Source organism: Phasianus colchicus, chromosome 1, assembly GCF_987193195.1.
Source record: "Phasianus colchicus chromosome 1, bPhaCol1.hap1.1, whole genome shotgun sequence".
NCBI lineage: Eukaryota > Metazoa > Chordata > Aves > Galliformes > Phasianidae > Phasianus > Phasianus colchicus.
In genome coordinates, this window is record NC_143436.1 from 94898875 (window position 1) to 94908080 (window position 9206).

The window sequence follows — 9206 nt, forward strand, 5'->3', positions numbered from 1 at the left end:
TCTCTGCAGGATTATTTCTGCTTACAAAGGATCCCTGCTAGGACATGACCTGTGTAAAAGAAGGCAACTGACACTATGCTGACAAATGGCAGTTCAGTATACCCTGATTTTCTGAAGGCTACAAGTATGCTGAATACTGCAGTGTTTTGATATACCCATTTTTGACAAAATAAAGGCAAAAAAAATATATATCTTTCAAAAAGAATTTTGAAAAATAGAGAAATATAGCAGACATTAGTGGCCATAAAAAAAAAAATTTTTTTGCTTAACATTTTATATGCATCTCCCCCCAAATATATGTGTATGTAAAAAAAAAAAACAAGAAGAAAAACAAAACAAATAAGTAAAAAGTATATATATATTCATATGCCATTCCCTTGAGAGAAAATCATTGCAGTATTGAAGCTGAATATTCAGGAAAATTAATCTGCATAATAGTGTAAGGAGTAAATTTGTTTAATGCTTTGCTTTATTTCTCCACTACTGTTCTACACTACAAGAAAGAACATTAATCTGTAGAAAACAGAGAATGTAGAAAGACTTTTTAGACCTGCAGACTTGTAGAAAGGGAAATTTGCCATATTGAGGTTCATAATATGGCTCCTTTGAAAGGAGCTTAAGAACAAGTGAAGTGCTAGAAATGTGTTTTCATAGAAATAGTGAACAAAGAAGTCAAGGTAAATAATGTTGAAGGTTATAAGCAAAGCTGTAAAGAGAGAGAGGAGAAGAAATGATTATGTGGTAAGCAAAAAACTTACTGGAGAGACAAAGCAACACAATTTTTTTTTGCGTGTGTGTATAGAAATACACAAAATATAGAAATACAGCAGAGTCTCATCAAGTAGTGCTGATCCTCTGAGCATGATGAGATTGATAATTCAGAGATGTGCTGCTGTGTCAGAACGTCAGCTGCATCAGCATGTTGCCATGGAGGAAGGGCATTCACAGAGTACAATTGAGAAACCAACATAAAACCAACAACAAACATTTCTGTTGACTTCCAGTGGTGTGAAACTATAGCAACTTTGGAACATGATACCAGGTGTGGGTGGCATTCATCTTTTCCACGTGCTGCCTTCTTTCTGTACAGAGGTTGAAATAAGGAAAATTGTAGCTGGGATGCTAAGAGCATAGAGAAGAGGCACTTCACTGTCCTTCTGTTCTAATAGGAATCCCGCTACTGGGCTTAGAGCTTCCTCTTCATATAGACTTGGTGGGTTTGGAACAACTTGAAGTCTAGCCTTATGCTACTCCATGTAAACTTTTCTCTAGTAGTTACAGTAGTTTTTGAAACTACCATTTCAATCTTGCTTATGTTTTTGAATATATAACCTCAAATATACGAGGCGTGCGAATGAGTTCTGTAGCTTCAGGATATAATTTGCCCTCCATTTTCTGTATCCTTTCTCCCTTCTGCTACTTGGTAAGTAACAGAAAAAAAATATATATCCTTCTAACACTTACAGTCTCCCTATCTTTTTCTGGAACAGATTTCAGTTTCCACAGTGTAAAGAACAGATGCCACTGTTGACTTGTGGTTTAAGTTCTGTTGGGGGAGAGAAGGAGGAGGGGTACTCTGGCATTTTTGTAAAACACTTTCTGAGTTCATTCCATAAAGAATTTTTCCCTACTCTTTGTAGGATTCAGCACCACTGAGAGGTGCCATCCATGAATTTTCAGTTTTTCCCATGTGTTTACCGTATGTTGTTTATTTATTAACAGTAATTAAACAGTGATAAAAATGACCCAGGAAAGGCAAGCGTCCTACTAAAAATCCATGAATAAATTAAATTGTTTGCTTATTTCTAAAAAAGAATATGAACTTGCTTTGAAATGGCTCTTTATCTAGGGATCTGAAAGCTCATCAAATACAAATGTATCTGAAGGACAGACACATGGACAAAATTACTCTCACTGCGTACACATAAAATTCTAAAAAAGCATCTCTATAGTCATCAATTCATGCAACCTTCCACAGTAAGCCCAATGAATAAAGATGGTTCTTAGAAACCTTGGAGGGGTAGATAGTAAACACTCTGATTTTTTTTTCTTCTGTATAATCCTTTGCATGTTCTGGAAGGATCTTTGAGTGCCTGTGGGATGCATTGAACTCTTGTTTTACCGTTCTGGATCTCTACTGGGATTGGCACTGAGGCTGCTAGCACTAATTGTGATGGGTTTTTGTTTATGATCTGGATACCTGCCCACTAGGAAATGAATTGGAACAACTCAGTCTTTTAGGGATTAAACTGAGGGAGAAAAACAATCTGTCAGTTTCAACCAATGCACAATTCACATTTTTGCCCATGTTGCCTTGTACAAGAATTAATTTTCTGAAATCCAGATTCTGTATTCATTGAGAATAACATCTGTGGATATGAATGGGAGGAAAGACTGTATTTCTGAACATCACCAGCAGAGAAATGCTACTGCATCAGTGCAAGGTAACACAAAATAATTTAAAGGGCTGCTCCCAGAAGGCTTTCCTGTAGAGAAAACTGTTTGCCAGAGACTTGACAGATCTGAAGTCCACGGGCCTAAAGGATATCATTTAAGAACAGCACTGTGTCTTAAACTTGATGTATTTTTTCTTCCTTTCATTTTTTTTTTAAACCAAGAGCCTAGCTTATCTTTTGAAAAATATCTGTTTCCACAGATTATCCACGATGCTTGCATTTAACTAAGCAAATGTTAGATGGAAGTTTGAATATTTTAGTATCTTTATTTGTCCCTGTGTTTCTTTTTTTGTTGCTGTTGTTCTCCTTTGCTCCTCTGTGTGAAAATGCATGTTTGGAAAGATGGTTATTTTAGCGGACATTTTGCACATCATCTTCTGGTGTTTTATGAGCCACCAGCAGCCCATGAACTAAGAGCTGAAAAACAGTGTAATTTACTGGGCTGGAGCTCTCTCCATGTTTTACCAAGCAGGGCAGCAGGACAAAATTTTTGTCTTGATATCCATAACTGGAGAGGAACAGGGGGAGAGATTTAGCTGACCTTATTTGTTAATGTGCCATGAGACCTAATTTCATGACTAGTATGTAATGGCCAGTTTATTCCCTGCACAAGCTGAGGTGTCTGATGCATAGGCTGAGGTGTTTGCTGGTAGGTACATGCCCTGTTCCATCCAACATTGTGGTCTTAAGAAGCCTTGGATCCAAAAGTAGTGAGCATTGTTTTACAGTTATCATTTCACATATCTGGTTGGTTTTCTTTCATTAGAGGATTCATGTTTTTTCTTCATTCTCATTTCCCCACTACATAAATGAACATTAAGCTTTACATTTTTCGTGTGTTTTTTTTTTTCTACTTTTTTTTTTTTTTTTTTTTTTTGCCACTGACCTCTAGTGAACACCACCACTTTTATTTTGGCATTTCCCTAGTAGTGAACACAAACTGTGCAAAAAAGACTTCTCACAAAAAATAAATTATTGTAATTAAGAAAGTCACATTATTAAGGAGTGATCCAGCTCTAGCAGCCAGTGAATGCTGAAATGTCTGTGAAGAATTACCTCAGAGCAGTGCTGTTTGCTATGGCTTGTTATTAGTAGCACAGATGAGATGAAAGGCTTGCAGATAAATCTAGATTTTAATTGACAGCAGCATTATTTATAAAGGTAGAAAATAACTTGCCTGGTAAAGTCTGCAAATATGATGGACAAGGAAGAAAGTATTGATTTTGGTAAAGTATGGACAATTAAAGGACTATCTGCATGTTGGGTGAAAAGCTGTGAGCTGAATTGCAGTCTGACAGACTAAGCCAGTTTGAACAGTTTCACGTGCTTAACATCCACTGTTCTGGCATAAAATAACATGAAAATAATTTGGAAGTGTGGAATGTGGGGTTAAGTAGCTAGTTTTCCACAAGAAAGGAGATTTTTGCAGTCCTCCTGTTCTAGTAAATTTTGTGCTCACTGGCCATTTTCAGACAAGTTTCACTGAAGACTCTCAGTCTTATAACAAATAAAAAACCAACATAAAATGCCATAAATTTTATGAAAACAAGTCATTTATTTGGTTGAGTAAAATGAAGCTGCAGAATGAGCTCATTTGGTGTCAAACATCAGAGAATCAAGGGAGGAAAAAATAATTACTACTTTTGCAGGAAAGTCCTCACACATGAGAATAATCTGCAAGAAACCAGACTTAATTTGTCTTGTATGTGAAATTACTTTTTTTTTTTTTTTTTTTTTTTTTCTGGAGATACTGTAGTTTGGTGCTGCATTAAATGAACTTTTCATTTTATTTACTTGTGTTTGAATTTTTTTCAAGCGTGTATCATTTGGTGGATGAGAGGGGAAGTCGTGTCAACCATAAGATATGCCCCATGTCCTGCTTCTTTGCATTTATTCTGGAAGACTCTGCTGGGGCTACTGCAATGGAGCAGCCCTTTCCCAAGGACACCCAGGAAGGGAGAGAAGGAGAGTGGAATGGAGGAAGTCCTTGCCCAGGTATAAGCAAGTGGTTAGAAGGCAGTTTAACTAGCTGCTGTGCCATTCAGGTGTCTCATTCTAAAACACATCTAGGATAATGCAATTTCTAAATATCAGGAGCCATAATTTTGTGTTCGGGAAAAGGACTTTGGGAAGTATCAGTGAAAAAAAATCTGAGTGGTTTTTACATCTTAGCTTATATTTTTAATGTTGTATTTTTAAGAAGGGGCAAAATCAGAGGTTTCAAAGAACTCAGAATTATATTTCTAGGCTGTTCAATAACAGAAGGAGCCAACTGCTACTATGGGTTTCATGGCTTGATGCCAACCCATTAAAATATCTTTGTGGTTCTCCACAAATGATTAGCCTTCTTCATCATTTAATATGAAACATCCTTTTTCCTGGCTGTGTATTTCTAACACAAAACAGTAGGGGTTTAGATTTCTGGCTCCAGTCACTGTGATAAGAATCAAGCAGTAAAATCTCTTCTCCTTGCTTTGGAACTATTCTTTGCTTATTCTATTTTCTCAGTGTCAGATGAGTGCTCAAATGCTTAGTCACCATTACCCACTTCTCCACTACAGACAGTCAAACAAAGAGGATGTATCAAGAGTTGGAAAACATCTGTTAACAGTACAGAGATTTCAATCCATTTATCAAGTCCTTCATTTATGGCCAGAAAAGAAACAATTGTCTAAAACGGCTCTTTTTCCACATGAAAGATAACAGAGCACTTGCAATTTAACCCAGCAAACACCTGTGTATGTGATGGAAGCAGTTGCAAGAAGGTCTGTGTGATCATAGGGTGGCTCAGAACCAATAGGAGAAAGTCACAAAGAAAATTATTGCTCAAATTAGCACGTGCTAATCTTCATTCCTTTTCAGTGCAGCAGGTTTACAAAGGCAGGTAAATAGAATTGTGGAGAATTTAGTCTGGTAGCAGAATCACAAAAAGTACCCAGTAGTCTTGGACATTAGTACAGAGCCTTACATTAAGACATTAATGCAACGTGAATTTAGGGGTGTGGCCCTGCAGCTGCTGAAGTTTGAGATGAACAGGCACACTCTCATTCTCTCTTCTTGACTTCTGGGTGGGGATGGCTATTTCTTTGCTTGCACAGTTTGGATGCATGATTAGTAGCATATTGACCTTTTTTGGCCATAGTTCATCTCTGTTCTGTTCCTAAAGATCTCTTTCTGCGATGGGTATGCAGGGGAATTTAGCACTGGCCAATGCTTGTTCATGCTCATAATAGCTGTCCTACCCATTAGAAAGGGAAGAATTGTACACCATGCAAAACAGCAGCATCTCATTGCTCTCAGCTCTTCAGTAAAACACATTTGAAATGACTCACTGACACTTCTAACACTTGGATAATTATAGCGTATTTGATTCTACTCACAAACAGAGCATTCATAGTGGTAGCACATGAAATGGTGGAAATCTGGTGTGGATCCAGAACCATTTCTGGCAACAGGCGTTTGGAAAGTCTCACTCTTTATGGCTAAAAATCTTGCAAGAGTTCTCTAAAGGAGAAACTAAAAACGTACAACTCTCAAGCAAGTGTATTTTCTACTACCCTCTCCTGCTACCTTTCTAGGCAGAAAATGTGGAAAAAATTACCATGTTAACAGTTACCGTTCACCAAATGACCCAAAAACTGAAGCTGGAGCTAGCAGAAAGTTGGGGTAGTTGACTGCTCTGTGAATGGACTTAATAAGGTATCTGAAAGGAAGGCATAAGCCACAGACAAATTGCTCTTAGGAATTTCTACCCTGAAATAACAACGTTAGCACAAAGGACAAGCTTTTCAATAGCAAACTGTGAATGTCCCTGTGTGAGAGCTGGAATTGACTTGAACTAAGTGTTTATAGACCATTTAGCTCATCTTAAAACATGGTTGCTAGTCACTGCTGTGATTGAAATAAATACTGTACGGAAAACTCAATGGACAAAGAGTTGTAATTGAGGTATACTTAATTAGGATGGATTAAACTCTTCCCACAAGTTAATCGGTTTATGCTCAATGAGATGGAACTGAATGTAATTAGCTAAATATCATCAATAAAATTACTTTTCCTCTCAGTTAGGAATATATTCTATTGAGAGCAATAATGGCTTAGCTGTTCAAGAAACCATATGAATATAGCTTTGGGACCACTAATGATGCTTTAGGTGTTGGAGGATTGGACGCCTGTTCAGAACATCCTCAAAGGTTTAGAGATTAGTCCATGAGAAAAATCTATTTTCCTAGCTTTTCTTTCACTGCTTTTACCATGGATATGTACATGCAATGCTTCTATCAAAGGATTAAATTAAATACTTAGAGGTTAATTCTATCATCTTTACTGAAGTAGTCAACTTGATTTATTGCTTTCGGCTTATACAGATAATAATTCTCTCTAGAGCTACCATTGTCTCAACAGGTGGTCACATAATAAAACTGAATTTTTTATTGCAATTAAGCACTCCATATAAAGCATTAAGTTTCTCTTGTTTGCCAGGAATCATTCATATTTTAAAGCCACGTATGAGATCAGTAAATGCATTGGCAGAATTGAAATGGATTAGGAACTGTGGAGTGAAGTTTAATTCTTCAGAGAGTGTGTCCTCTGTACATGGGCAGTACAGATTCTCACACTAAAGTCTCAATTTCAGTTCCCTTGACACTCCATTCTCCCTCTCCTTTTGCTGAGGTGGTGTTTCTATTGCACAGATAAAATCTGTTGGCACTACATCTTCCACTGCATTGTTATACCCTCAAAAGTAAAAGTGATGAGTGGCTGTGCACACACTTGCAGTGACTGTGATGGGAAAAAAGCACTGTGTTATGAATTGTGTAAGCGTGCATGGGTATCCTCTTGATGCATTTTATCAGATTTCATGGATGAGCTCTCAAGTCAAACCAAGTAGTACAGGGAAAGAAGAAGAATCTCAATTTACAAGAGGTGTCTCTGACTGAATAATTGAAATTATGGAAAAGACTCCTGGGCCGCCTTAGGTATGTTGTAACCTGAGGCAATTTACCAACAGTACACCAATACACTTTGAATAGCTTCCTGAGATGCTGTGTTCATGTGCCCTAAAAGTAGCTGTGGGTTCATGCTTTGTCTATTTATTTATTTGTTTGTGGCAAAAATATGCACGGTGTTTTAATTCTGCATGTCCAGAGAAGTTGCAGTGAAGGTGGTGAAGGATCTGGAGAAAAGCCTTACAGGGAGCAGCTGAGGGAGATGGGATTGTTCAGCCTGGAGAAGAGGAGGCTCAGGGGGGACCTTCTCTCTCTCTCCATCTGCCTGAAAGGTGGCGAGGCGACATGGAGGTTGGCCTCTTCTCTCAGGGAACAGTTCTAGGATAAGAGGTAATGACCTTAAGCTGTGTCAGGGAAGGTTCAGGTGGGACAGTAGGAAAAATTTATTCTCTGAGGGAGTGGTGGGGTATTGGAACACGGGAAGGGCTGGTGTCCCTGTCCCTGGAGAATTTTCAAAGACTGTGTGGGAATGAGGAACATGATTTAGTGGGCGTGGTGGGAGTGAGTAGATAGTTGGACTAGGTGGATCTTTGTGGTCATCCCAACCTTAATATTTCTATGATAATAAGCTCTTTCCAACACTGCAGCTCTTAACGTCTTACCTGAAGACAGTTGTTGTTTTCTAGAGAGATGGAGGAACATTTTATAGGCATGTGCATGGGATGCTTCTGAACTGATGGTAATGGTGCAGAGCAGTTAGTGTCTCTGAAAAGCTGCAGAGGGGGAGAGATTTCTCCAAGCAAAATGTATAGAAGCTTATTATATCTGACCTGCCTTTCCTGGATCTGCTTTATAACCAGAGAAGAGAAACAAACATTTTGTGGTGCCATTCATCTCATCTTAAAAAAAAACAACAAAAAAACCAAAACCAAAATAATAAGCTGTCTAAACTTGCAAACTTAGACAGGAAAAAGATAATTTTAGTCAGGTAATTAGACCCTCTAGTCGTCCTTTCTCACTTGATTGTAAAGGGAGTCCAAGGTGACAAGCTCAGCTGTTGACATCTTGACTGTAAATTTCTAAAGTGAAATCAATCCTACTCCTTCAGCCTTTGAAATAAATGGGACATGAGTCCCCTTTTGGCCGTAAACATAATTTTGTTGCTATTCTTGACCCTTTGGACATTAACAGCTAGACTCCTTTACTTCTTCCTTCCACTCTGAAGTGTGCACTCATGATTAGCCAAAGGATTAAAAGACAAGCAAGTTCTGATAGCAGTCAGCCTTTCCATGGACTTCTCTGGGCATTGGACCTTTCCATAGAATGTTAAATTTTTGTATTTATAGGAAGCTGTGGGTTTTTTTTTTTTTTTTGTTGTAGTTTGTTTTGTTTTGAATAAATGGATTATTTTATGCCCTGGAAATATTTTGGAATGAGAAAGATTTGAGGGTGCTAGTTTTGCCTCTGTGATGAGCAGGTATTTATTTGTGTAACCTTAACCTGTCCTGATGGCTGGGGATCAGGGAGCATCAAATGGTTCTGGATGCAGCCAAAGCAATGTGTGCTGCTGAAGTTCAGATTCATGTCTCACTTGTGAGACCTGAATGAACCTGCCATGTTCCTGTGGATTGCCAGGTCTCTAATGGTCTGAGATCATGCTGCACCTTTTACCCTGCTGAGCTGTGTGCTCAGCTGTCCTCAAAAAATACACATCAGTGAGAGAGAACTTCAGATGTGCAAACAGTTGTGCATGCTTGTGGATGTATAAGCCTTTTTTTTTTTTTTTTTTTTCTCGTGGAAA